The sequence below is a fragment of the Scyliorhinus canicula genome, chromosome 8, assembly GCF_902713615.1.
Source record: "Scyliorhinus canicula chromosome 8, sScyCan1.1, whole genome shotgun sequence".
Taxonomy (NCBI): Eukaryota; Metazoa; Chordata; class Chondrichthyes; order Carcharhiniformes; family Scyliorhinidae; genus Scyliorhinus; species Scyliorhinus canicula.
In genome coordinates, this window is record NC_052153.1 from 72,024,610 (window position 1) to 72,037,123 (window position 12,514).

Consider the following 12,514-nt stretch of genomic DNA (forward strand, 5'->3'; position numbering starts at 1 on the left):
CATGACAGGTCCCAGGTTCGATTCCCGCTTGGGTCACTGTCTGTGCGGAGTCTGCACGTTCTTCCCGTGTCTGTGTGGGTTTCCTCTGGGTGCTCCGGTTTCCTCCCACAAGTCCCAAAAGACGTGTTTGTTAGGTGAGTTGGACATTCTGAATTCTCCCTCAAAGTACCCAAATAGGCACCAGTATGTGGCCCCTCAGGGTTTTCACAGTAGCTTCATTGCAGTATTAATGTAAGCCTACTTGTAACACTAATAAAGATTATTATTACTGTTACAATAACAAGCACGTCATCACCAGGAGTGACATTGAGCAGGCCATTGGCAGATGCCTCGATTGCTCAGGTGAAGGTCTCCATATGCCCTAGCAAGGGTTCCAAAATTAGTTCTATGCTCCACAACATTGCACAGTAACGGGCCCTCCAACTTGATGATGATGATAATGAGGTTATGGGCAGTGCCCCAACTGTTGGGGAGGAAAAAATGAAGAAGAAGAGGAGGAGGAAGCCCATGTACCTTCAGGCCATTCTAAAATAATGAAGGCTCACTAGACTGGATCCTGGGGTGAGCGATTGACCTGTTAGTAAAGATTGAATTCACCGGACTAATATGCCTGTGTTTAGTGGAATGAGAGATGATGGCCCTTAACTTCCTCTTGGGTTAGCAACTTAAGTCACTGGTCCTCCACACAAGCTGACATGACAACCGGAATTGCAGGCATATAGGCATGCACACTGGAAGCTCGTGCCGTTAAAACTCCTCGCAGCTGCTGAATGAAAAATGCAGGGACAGTGCTAATCTGGACAGCATGCCCCAATGTTGGACACCTTTTTATTTTCGCCTTTATTTTTCTGTCTAGGATAATTGAACAGAGGCAGGAGGCATTTGTTTTGCAGGTTAATGTTTTATATTATTAGTGTTTAACATTTATAAATATGTTTAAAATGCAAATAAAAGTGAAAGGAAGATATATATATCTTTATAAACTTTAGGTTGTCATGAGGCTGTTAATTCCATTAAAAGGGTACTTTACTGTATAAAGTGAGTTTGAAGTCACAGAAAGTGAAAGAAAGATTTTTTTTTACTTCATGAGGATGTTTTTTTAGAAAATATTTTATTAAGGCATTTATAATTTTAACCACCAGGTATCAAAGGGAACAAAACAAGATAAACAATCCCCCCCATCCAATAATGAAGCTCAGCCAACACGGCTTAAAGAAACAGGACCTCTTTCCACTGGTCTTCCTAACCTCACTCAATCCCCCATGCCTCCCACGGCAGGATTTTTATTAGTGCAAAGCAAGAAGCAGCAAAGGGTTTTGAGGTAATGCAACGTCTTAATTTATTTTATTATGAAACAAAGTGTCATGCAATTATGCTTTGATAACATTTAAGTAGAATATGAACAAACACAATTGCAAATAAATTTTGTTTAAATCAAAGTAGAAACCATTGATCATGCATGCTAACCAATAAAACTTGCTTCTTCTGATCTTTTTCTCGTGTTCAATTTGTGATTTGGGAACATTGACTAGAATAGTAACACAGTTACAGCATCCATTTTCGGAGTTCTGGTTAACACCTAACAGGTGACCTCATTGGTAAGTGAATGAATTTTTGTGTACTTAAACCTTGGTCATTGAGACATATTTTGGAAGATTCCATAATAAGCTAAGTTATATTAAATACATTTTCATGTGAGCCTGACTTTGTTAGGGTGATGTCTGGAAGTGTTTTGGCACAGCACAGTCCTATGATCCCCCACTGGAGCTGAATTGCACCTAATTTGCACTCCCACTCAACCATGACCTATGTAATCCCATTATCGGGCTGCCATTTTGAACGGGTGGCCCGAAAGAGAGGTCCTGCGGCTGGGCCCCCCTCCCCCATGCAATGCAATTCAGTCCCCTCCCTGACAGGATTTTCTAGGTCAACCCTCCCCCCCCCCCCCCCCCCCCCCCAGTATGGGGGTGACCTGACCGCCCCCATTGACTCCACCACCAGAGACCCCCTAAATGAAGAGACCCTCACAGACCCAAATATGAAGAACACCAGAGAGACCCCATAAATGAAGAGACACCCCCCCCCCCCCATACAGGGACCCCAGGCTGTCAGCCAGCAATGTTCCATGCATCTGCTTTCATGGTTGATTAACTTTGAAGTTGTCAGCTGTGGAACAAACCACAATGTTTATAATGACCAAGCTTTGATTGACAGCTCCTGGACCACTTCAAACTGAATTATGTGTTTTCTGATCATCCCCCTTCATGGTTGAGTTACTTTGAACTGGTCAGCTGTGAAATTAATAGCACTTAACAGGTCTTGCATTTTTTTGGGGGGGGAGGGTAGGGTGGACCACCGATGGACTTTGTAACTCCCTTAAAGAGTTACTCCCTTGGCTCACCGTGAGGGCCACAGTGTCAAATATACACTTGTCAGGACCAGAATCATGAGGCCCCAGAGATTATGGTGCCCGACTCGATATTGGATGCAAATGGGTCTTAATGACCCAAATGCATCCTCCCACTGGCGGGGAGCGCAATCCTCGATCCCATCGCCTGGCACCAATCCCGTTTTCCACCCAATACTGGATTCTCCACCGCATCGGGAATTCTGTACGGTATAATTTCAACTGGGCAAATTAACTCGGAGTAAGAATCAGAAGTCATGGGTAACTTCAAATGTTGGCATTCCCTTATCACACAGGAGAGGTGGAGGAGAGGGGGAGTGCTTTCAACTGTCCTGGTTTTGGAGATAGCCAGTACTGCTCGCTGCTAACCGACTTGTACCTGGGGTTGTTTTAGTTAACCATGGGGAGTGGTCTGCTTTAGAAGGCTGAATTAACTGCCTCAAAGTATCCACTACATCCTCTAACTCCTCACCTGGTCTGGTATTTTTTGACTGTAAATCAATATCTTGTTCCTATCTTTGGTTTTATAGCCAAGTTCTGCACATGTGAGTGCGGCCTCAACCGGGACCTGGGATTCATGTCGCATTACATTCATCCCCCACCATCTGGCCTGGGCTTGCAAAATCCTACCAACTGTCCTGGCTTGAGACAATTCACACCTCTTTAACCTGGGGTTACCCCTATCTTTGGATCTGTAAAGATTTAATTACCTGCAAATGCTCGCATTCTAAGCATTGTCTGGCATCTTTGAATTTGTCTATGTATATGTTTCTGGAACATATCTCTTCATTCACCTGAGGAAGGAGCTGTGCTCCGAAAGCTAGTGTTTGAAAGAAACATGTTGGACTTTAATCTGGTGTTGTAAGACTTCTTACTGTGCTCACCCCAGTCCAATGCCGGCATCTCCACATCATATCTTTGGTCTAACAGCAGTAGTTATTTCCACTCAGCCATCATGTGCCTCTTATTTCCAACGTAACTAATTATTCAGGATACTCATGCTTTCTTGCAAGCAATCAGTTCCATTCTGCATCTTACCTACCAGTTCCCTTAACTCTTTGCACCATTTACTCAGCTGTAAGGCACACAGATGTGCACTGTAGGCTAACGTATTCTGGACTTTCTTCAACTCACTGTTGCCTTTCTGAACCTCTTTAGAAAACCTCTCAAGGATGTGCTCATAATCTTCATCACATTTTTCTCTGTATCCGTGGTGGGCCGTATCTCAAACAACGATGAATCAGACTACAGGAGGGATATAAATAATTTGGTTGCATGGTGTACCGAAAACAACCTCTCTCTAAATGTCGGAAAGAACAAGGAACTGATCATCAACTTCAGGAAGCGTAGCACGACACACACTCCCATCTGCATCAATGGTTTTAAGTTCTTAGGGGTCACCACCACCAACAGTCTGTCCTGGTCCACTCACGTTGATGCAACAGTCAAGAAAGCCCAACAACGTCTCTACTTCCTACGGAAGCTAAAGAAATTTGGCATGTCTGCATCGACACTCACAAACTTCTACAGATGTGTGATAGAGAGCATCCTATCCAGCTGCATCACAGCTTGGTATGGCAACTGCTTGGTCCAAGATCGCAAGAAACTGCAGAGTGTGGTGAACTCAGCCCAGCGCATCACACAAGCTTGCCACCCTCACATTGATTCTTTCTCAACCTCCTGTTGCCTCAGGAAGGCAGACAGCATTATCAGTGACACCTCCCACCCAGGCTTTGCCTTCTTCCAGACTCTTCCATCAGTCAGAAAGTACAGAAGTCTGAAGACCCACACATCCAAACATAGGAATAGCTTCTTCCCCACAGCTACAAGACTCCTCAACCACTCCCCCCTCAGCCTGATCTATTCCCTGTAAGAACACTAATCACAACATCCTATGCTGCTCTTGCTCATGTATTTGCTTTGCTTGACCCCTCGTTCCGCACTGTAACCAATCACTGTCGATGTATCATTTGTCAATGTTCTCTGTTGATTATTCTCTTTGTCTACTATGTATGTACTATGTACGTTCCCTCGGCCACAGAAAAATACTTTTCACTGTACTTCAGTGCATGTGATAAATCAAATCAAATCAAATCCAGCTCCTAAGGCATTGTTTGCTCCTAATGCTCCTGCCTCTGCTGTTGTTAAACTGTCTATCAATCACATTCTATCATTTGCCAAAGCGATTCTTATCTTTGCTTTTACTGCAACATTCTAGGCTGTTGTTCTGCTATAAACCTTGATATGGAGCCCTCAGCTCCTCAATCAAAGTTCATGGTACTCTCATCCTCTTTTCCTGATGGCATTCTATCACTGCCCATCTCTGCAGTTTGTTCCAACCTGCGCCGTTCTTATAAAGTTGTTTCCATGCAGTTTCATTCAGAGATCAGGCCTCCCAGTGCGGCTTTGGCTACTGCCTTTGCCGACTGTAACACACCAGAATGTCTCTGCCCCCTCAACCTATCTTGGGGTCCTGCCTCCCTGCTCGGAGAAAGTGCAAACTCCGCACAGACAGCCACCAAGGCTAGAATTGAACCCGGGACCCTGGAGCTGTGAGGCAGCCGTGCTAACCAATGTACCACCATGCCGCCCCTTTTTGGGGTTTTTTAGAGACCCTAAGGAAATCTGCCAGCCTTACCCGTTCTGGCCTACATGTGACTCCAGACCCATAGCAGTGTGGTTGCCTCTGTACCCTCAGGATGGGCAATGAATGTTGGCCCACCCAGCGACACTCACATCTCATGAACAAATCAAAAAAATACTCCTGCACTCTCCCCATACCCCTTGATGCCTTTAGAGTCTAAAAATCTATCTATTTCCTTCTTAAATATATTCAGTGACTTGGCCTCACAGCATTATATGGTAGTGAATTCTCCAGGTTCACCACCCTCTGAAGTTTCTTCTCATCTCAGCCTACCCTGTACGCTGTACGCTGAGGCTGTAATCCCTAGTTCTGGACCCTCCACCCAGAGGAAGCAACATTCCTGCATCCAGTCTGCCCAGCCCTGTCAGAATTTTAGACCCCTTTCATTCTTCTAAATTCCAGTGAATACAGGCCCAGTTGACCCAATCTCTGCTCATTTGACAAATCTGCCATCCCAGGAATCAGTCTGGTGAACGTACGCTGCACTCCCTCAATCAAAGTATATATTTTCTTACACTAGGAGACCAAAACTTCCCACAATACTCGAGGTGTGGTCTCAACAAGGACCTGTTGCAGTAAGACATCCTTGCACCTCTACTCATGTCCTCATGCAATGAAGGCCAACATACTATGTGTCTTCCTAACTGCTTACTGTACCTGCATGTTTGCTTTCAGCGACTGGCATACAGGAATAACCAGGTCCCAACATACGCCAACATTTCCCAATCTATCATCACTTAAATAATACTCTGCCATTTTGTTTCTCTATACAAGTGGGCAACTTCATATTTGGTCGAGCTTTAATAAGTAGTGTGAATAAATGTTAGCTTTGTTAATGGATTTAGCTTCTGTGGTCTTTGTGAACACTACAACATCCATCCTGAGAACAAGAATCGCAAAGAACACCACAGGTGGCAACTGAGCACGGCCTCCCTACAGAGGTTTGGAGTCTAGGGCCTCCTGATGTGGTCAGGGTTGTGTGCGCAGAGCAAGCTTTGCCAGCGCAACTGACTCGCTGGATGACACTCTAAGAAAAGGCGGGATAGTCGTGACAAGGGTGCAGAGGGTAGGGGGATTTGAGGAACGTGGGATGGAAGTCCTAATGGATTATCGGTCTCTCCATTCTTCAATTCCTTCCAGCTAAAACTATGTGTGCTGGTGTGGATCCCATGGAGGCTGCCCTGGCTGTGATTGTGGCAGCTGAGGCGGGCAGATGCCGTAGAAGGCAACAGCGACAATGCAGGTTATATCCCCCTCCCCCTCTATGTGCAGGGGACCACCGCACATCCTGAAGACCCGGTCGCCCATCTGGTTGAGGAAGGAGCCAGAAGGGGGCCCAGTGATGGCCCAAGGTTTACTGGCGTTGTTTGTCATTCCATGAGCTGACGGACACCATATGCCACAGAAGACTCCATCTCAGTACAGAGAGACAGTGCGGCATTCTGAGGACATGGCACCTGAGGAGGGGGAAGACACCTTCTCCCAGTGGCCGCGAAGTTCACCGCAGCTCTCAACCTTGATACCATCGCACACTGCCACCTACGCTAGCACAGGCCTCAATCTCGCTGATACCTAAGAAAGATAAAGACCCAATGGAATGTGGGTCATACAGACCCAACTCACTGCTGAACGCAGATGCCAAAATACTGGCCAAAATCCTACCCAAATGGCTAGAAGACTGCGTACCAGAAATGGTCGCAGAGGACCAGACAGGTTTTGTCAAAGGTAGGCAGTTAACCTCGAACATCAGGTGCCTGCTAAACGTGATAATGACCCCATCCAGGGAGAGAGTACCAGAGTTGATCGTCTCCCTAGATGCCGAAAAGGCCTTTGACAGAGTCGAATGGAAATAATTCATAGAGGTACTGGAGCGGTTCGGGCTTGGAACAGGGTTCACCTCCTGGGTAAAATGCCTATACATCGCTCCCATGGCGAGCGTACGGACCAACAACACCAACCCCCAATACTTCCAGCTGCACAGGGGCACCAGACAAGGATGCCCAATGTCCCCACTGCTATTTGCCCGAGCGATCGAACAATTAGCAATTGCTCTCAGAGCAGCAAAAAGCTGGAGGGGGATCCGAAGGGGAGGCAGAGAGCACAGAGTCTCACTCTATGCAGATGACCTGCTCCTCTACATCTCGGACCCACAAAGTAGCATGGACGGAATCATCGCGCTCCTGAAAGAGTTTGGCGCCTTCTCGGGCTACAAACTCAACATGAGCAAAAGCAAGATCTTCCCGGTACACCACAAGGGGGGAGGGGGGAGGGAGGGGGGGGGGGGGGGGAGGGAGGGGGAGGGGGGGAGCAGCAGCAGTACTAACGAGACTGCTGTTTAAACAAGCCCGACACAAATTCCGCTACCTGGGGATCCAAATAGCCCATGACTGGAAAGAGATCCACAAATGGAACCTCACCAGTCTGACAGAGGAAGTAAAAAAGGACCTGCAAAGATGGAACACACTCCCACTCTCACTCGCAGGGAGAGTACAGACGATCAAAATGAACGTGCTGCCCAGGTACCTCTTTCTACTTAGATCCATCCCGATCTACATCCCCAAGGCTTTTTTCAAAGCACTAGACAAATTAATCATGGCGTTTGTATGCGGGCGGAAGAATGCTAGGATCCCAAAGAAGGTCCTACAAAAAACAAAATTCAGGGGGGGGTTAGCCCTCCCAAACCTACCATTCTACCACTGGGCGGCGATGGCTGAGCGAGTAAGGGGATGGATCCAGGAGCCAGAAGCCGAGTGGGTGCGCGCGGAAGAGGCCTCGCACATGGGGACCTCCCTCTGGGCCCTCGCAACGGCAGCACTCCCATCTCCACCCAAAAAACACTCCAGCAGCCCAGTGGTGATAGCTACCCTCCAATCCTGGAACCAACTGCGGCAGCAATTTGGCCTGACCAAAATGTCTGACAAAGCTCCCATCTGCAACAACCATAGGTTCACACCAGCACTGACTGACGCCACCTTCAAAAGGTGGAGGCAGGACGGGGGGGACACTGACAGTCAGGGACCTATACACGGAAGGCAGGATCGAACTGACAGAGAAATTCCAGCTGGCCAGGGGGAACGAGCTAAGGTACCTGCAATTCAAAAACTTCCTACGAAAGGAGACAAGGACATATCCCCAACTGCCATGATAGACATTATTGGAAGAATTACTGGACACAATCATACTAGATAAAGGAAACTGTAGCGACATGTATGACCGACTGGTAGAAAGGGCTGACACCGTACTGGACGCAACAGGAAAGAAATGGGAGGAAGACCTGGGGATTGGAATAGGATGGGGACTCTGGAGCGAAGCACTGCATAGGGTCAACTCCACCTCCACGTGTGCAAGGCTCAGCTTGACGCAACTCTAAGTGGTACATAGAGCCCACTTAACAAGAACTCATATGAATAGGTTCTTCCCAGAGGTGAAGGTTAGATTTGAAAGGTGCCAAGGAGGCCCAGCCAACCACGCCCACATGTTCTGGTCTTGCCCCAGACTTGCGGGGTACTGGACAGCCTTCTTCGAGGCCATGTCCAAAGTGGTGGTGATGAGGGTGGAGCCATGCCCGAAAATGGCGGTCTTCATGGTATCAGACCAGCCAGATCTATTCCTGGGGACGAGGGTGGACGCCCTTGCGTTTGCCTCCCTGATCGCCCGCCGTAGAATCCTGTTCGGCTGGCGGTCAGCAGCACCACCCAAACCTGCAGACTGGCTGTCCGACCTCTCAGAATCTCTCCAAATGGAGAAAATCAAATTCGCCATCCGAGGGTCAGACGACTGCTTCCACAGAACATGGGAGCCATTCACCCAATTGTTCCGGGACCTGTTTGTGGCCAACGAACAAGCAGAAGAATAGCCAGGTAGCCAAGAATCAGGGGAAAGTAGCCAAGGCGGGGGAGGGAGGGATAGACCGGGGGGGGGGGGGGATACCAGCTAAACCTGAGAGAAAAGAAAGGTGAACCACAGGAGAAGGGGGGGGGGGGGGGGGGGGGGGTTTGCAGAGGGGGGGTGGAAGAGGGAGGAGATAGGGAACAATAGTGGGGAACCAGTGAGGTGGGGGGGGGGGAGGCAAGAGAATGACAGCCGGAAGGAGGGCACAGGAAACAATAACAAACTTGGCATCTGCAGGAGCAGAGAACAAGGAAAATCCGGGCGCAAGCCGGGAAGAAAGGCAGAAGCGGAGGTGATTGCGAGACGACAGCGGCAGTGAAAACATCCAGGAGAAGCAAGCGACAACATCAACACCAGATCCATTCGTGTATTGCCCTCTGTAATTGTTCTGTAATTGTTTCCCCCCCACCCACAAACAGATGCCTACTTATGTGCTAAAAACAATATTGCCAATTGTACAGAGCTGCTGTTGTTGAGCAAGCACATCAGCCCCTACCAGTTATTATAGTCTAACTTTTTTGTTGTTGTTTGTTTTGTTTATTGTGCGTGTTCCCTTCTCTTCCGTGTATATATATATAATATGTATTCTATTTTGTGTACATAACGGTAAATATACTTTGTTCAAAAAACATTTATTTTTAAAAAACCTTGATACCAACAGGTCATTCCTGGCCTCAAGTGGGGACCTGTGTGGCATTGTCCACACAGCATTCAGGAGGTGAGGGATGCTCTGTATGCCCGGGTATGTGACTGTATCACCTCCGACCTGGACCAGGCCCATCAAGATGCCCAGGCTGAAGGATTTGCCATCATCTCATGGATGCACGAGGTCCATGGGGTGATCGATACCACGTATGACGCCCTGTGAGCACCGGGCATATTAACAGGAAAGGTTTCATTCTCAATGTTCTGATCGTCTGCAACCACCACCTCAAAATCATACATGTATGTGCCTGCTACCCAGGGATAATGCATAACAGCTACATCCTGGGGCATTCAGAGATCCCCAGTATCTTCAAGGACCACCCCAGGATGACAGGTTGGCTCATGGGGGATAAGGGCTACCCGCTGAGGATATGGCTGATGACGCTAGTGTGGAAGCTTGAGGCTGAGGCGGAGACCCGATACAATGAGGCCGACATTACCACCCGTACTGTCACTGAGGAGTGCAGCGGGTTGCTGAAAATGCGGTTCCGATGCCTGAACTGCTCAGGTGGTGCCCTGCAGTACACTCCCCCCAGGGGATCTCTTACTTTGTGGTGGGCTGCTGTACCCTCCACAATCTGGCACAGCAGTGGGCAACATGCTGGAGGAGAAGGAGGAGGGACATGCGGCATCCTCTGAGGAGGACAAGGTGGATCAGGACGAGCCCGAGGAGACGGACGATGGAGGACAGGGAGCACTGAGGGTCTGTCTCCATAATCTCCTAGGACGAGGCTGAATCCGTCAGCTCAACAACCCCCACCCCCCATTTACTTGCTCCCCCCTTCACCTCCCCATTTCCCTTCCCTCACATCCTTTCCCTTAACACCCTGTGTAACATCACTCCAGGGTGATGGGTCTGTGTTGGCACTGTCAGCGGATCAATATATAAGGTGGGAGAGTGATGATCACTCGCTGTGTGTGGTGCTCCTCAGGATTTATAAAATCTGACTCCTGTCTTTCTGCTGACAGCGGGCTGACATTCATCCTCTGAATGGAGCTTGTATTGGGGGCTTTTGATCTTGGACCACTGTTTCCAGGGGTCTGGGGGGAGCAGAGGGCAACAGTGGGTGGAGGTAATGACAGGCCCAATGTGAAGATTAATGTGACAGAGGTTTCACATATATGAGGCGTGACATGTTTTAATAGTGAACATTTTAATGTGAAGGAATTCCATTCCCCCCTAGCTACAGATAGTGACCCCACCAGTGCCCACTTATTGCTTCTCACTCTTCTTGATCTTTACTGTTCTAATGCTACGTATAGCTGTGTCCCCAGGATGAACATAAGAGGTGGAGGCAGCCTGCTGCTTTCTGTGACTGGTGGCATGATGCCCTTGGAAGATATCCTCTGGAGGGCCTGGAGCCAGGGGCCCTGGATGACATCGCCATGCCCACTGCCCTTGAGATGCACCGGTATCTGCAGTGGGGGTGTCGGAAGAACTAGAGACAGCCAAAGTCTCCTTGGTGGCAGGCCAGGGGATGGCATCCAGTGCTTTCTCCTCCCTGATGGCGCCCGTAATTTCCTGGGGGACTCCATGGGATGGAGGTGCAGCTGGAGTGAGCGCCAGAGACTTCTGAGTCATCAGGCACTGCCAGTCCTCTGGAGGACTGGAGGACGTACGTACGTTCCCCAACCGGAAACCATGGCTCAACCGGGAGATTGACTCCCTACTGAAGGACAGATCTGAGGCGTTCAAGGCAGACGACCCTGTCCTATACAAGAAATCCAGGTACGACCTCCGCAAAGCCATCCGAGATGCCAAGAAAGAATATCAAACTAAGCTAGAGTCACAGACAGACTCTCGGCGGTTGTGGCAAGGACTAAACAACATAACGGGCTACAAAGCGAAGCCGAGCAGTATCTCTGGCAGCAGCGCACCCCTCCCCGATGAACTTAATGCATTCTATGCTCGGTTTGAGCAGGTAACCAACAATCCGCTGTTGAGTGCCCCAGCAGCCCATAATTCACCCATACCCACCATCACAGTTTCCGAAGTCAGATCGGCCTTCCTGAAAGTGAACCCACGGAAGGCGATGGGCCCGGACGGGATCCCTGGTCGTGCACTCAGCCTGCGCATACCAGCTAGCAGAGGTATTCACAGACATCTTTAACCTATCCCTACTCCACTCCGAGGTCCCCACCTGCTTCAAGAAGACCACCATCATACCGGTACCAAAGAAGAACCAGGCAACATGCCTCAATGACTACCGCCCGGTGGCCCTGACGTCAGTTGTAATGAAATGCTTTGAGAGGCTGATCATGAAGCGCATCACCTCCATACTCCCGGAACGCCTTGACCCACTTCAATTCGCATACCGTCGCAACCGGTCCACATCAGACGCCATTTCCCTGGCCCTACACTCATCCCTAGAGCATCTCGAAAACGAGGACTCCTGCATCAGACTCCTATTTATTGACTACAGCTCCGCCTTCAACACCATAATCCCAGCCAAGCTCATATCAAAGCTCTAAAACCTAGGACTTGGCTCTCCACTCTGCAACTGGATCCTTGACTTTCTGACCAACAGACCACAGTCAGTAAGAATGAACACCAACACCTCCTCCACAATAGTCCTCAATACCGGTGCCCCGCAAGGCTGCGTACTTAGCCCCCTACTCTACTCCCTGTACACACACAACTGCGTGGCAAAACTTGGTTCCAACTACATCTACAAGTTTGCTGACGATACGACCATAGTGGGCCGGATCTCGAATAACGACGAGTCCGAATACAGGAGGGAGATAGAGAACCTAGTGGAGTGGTGTAACGACAACAATCTCTCCCTCAATGCCAGAAAAACTAAAGAGCTGGTCATCGACTTCAGGAAGCAAAGTACTGTACACACCCCTGTCAGCATCAACGGAGC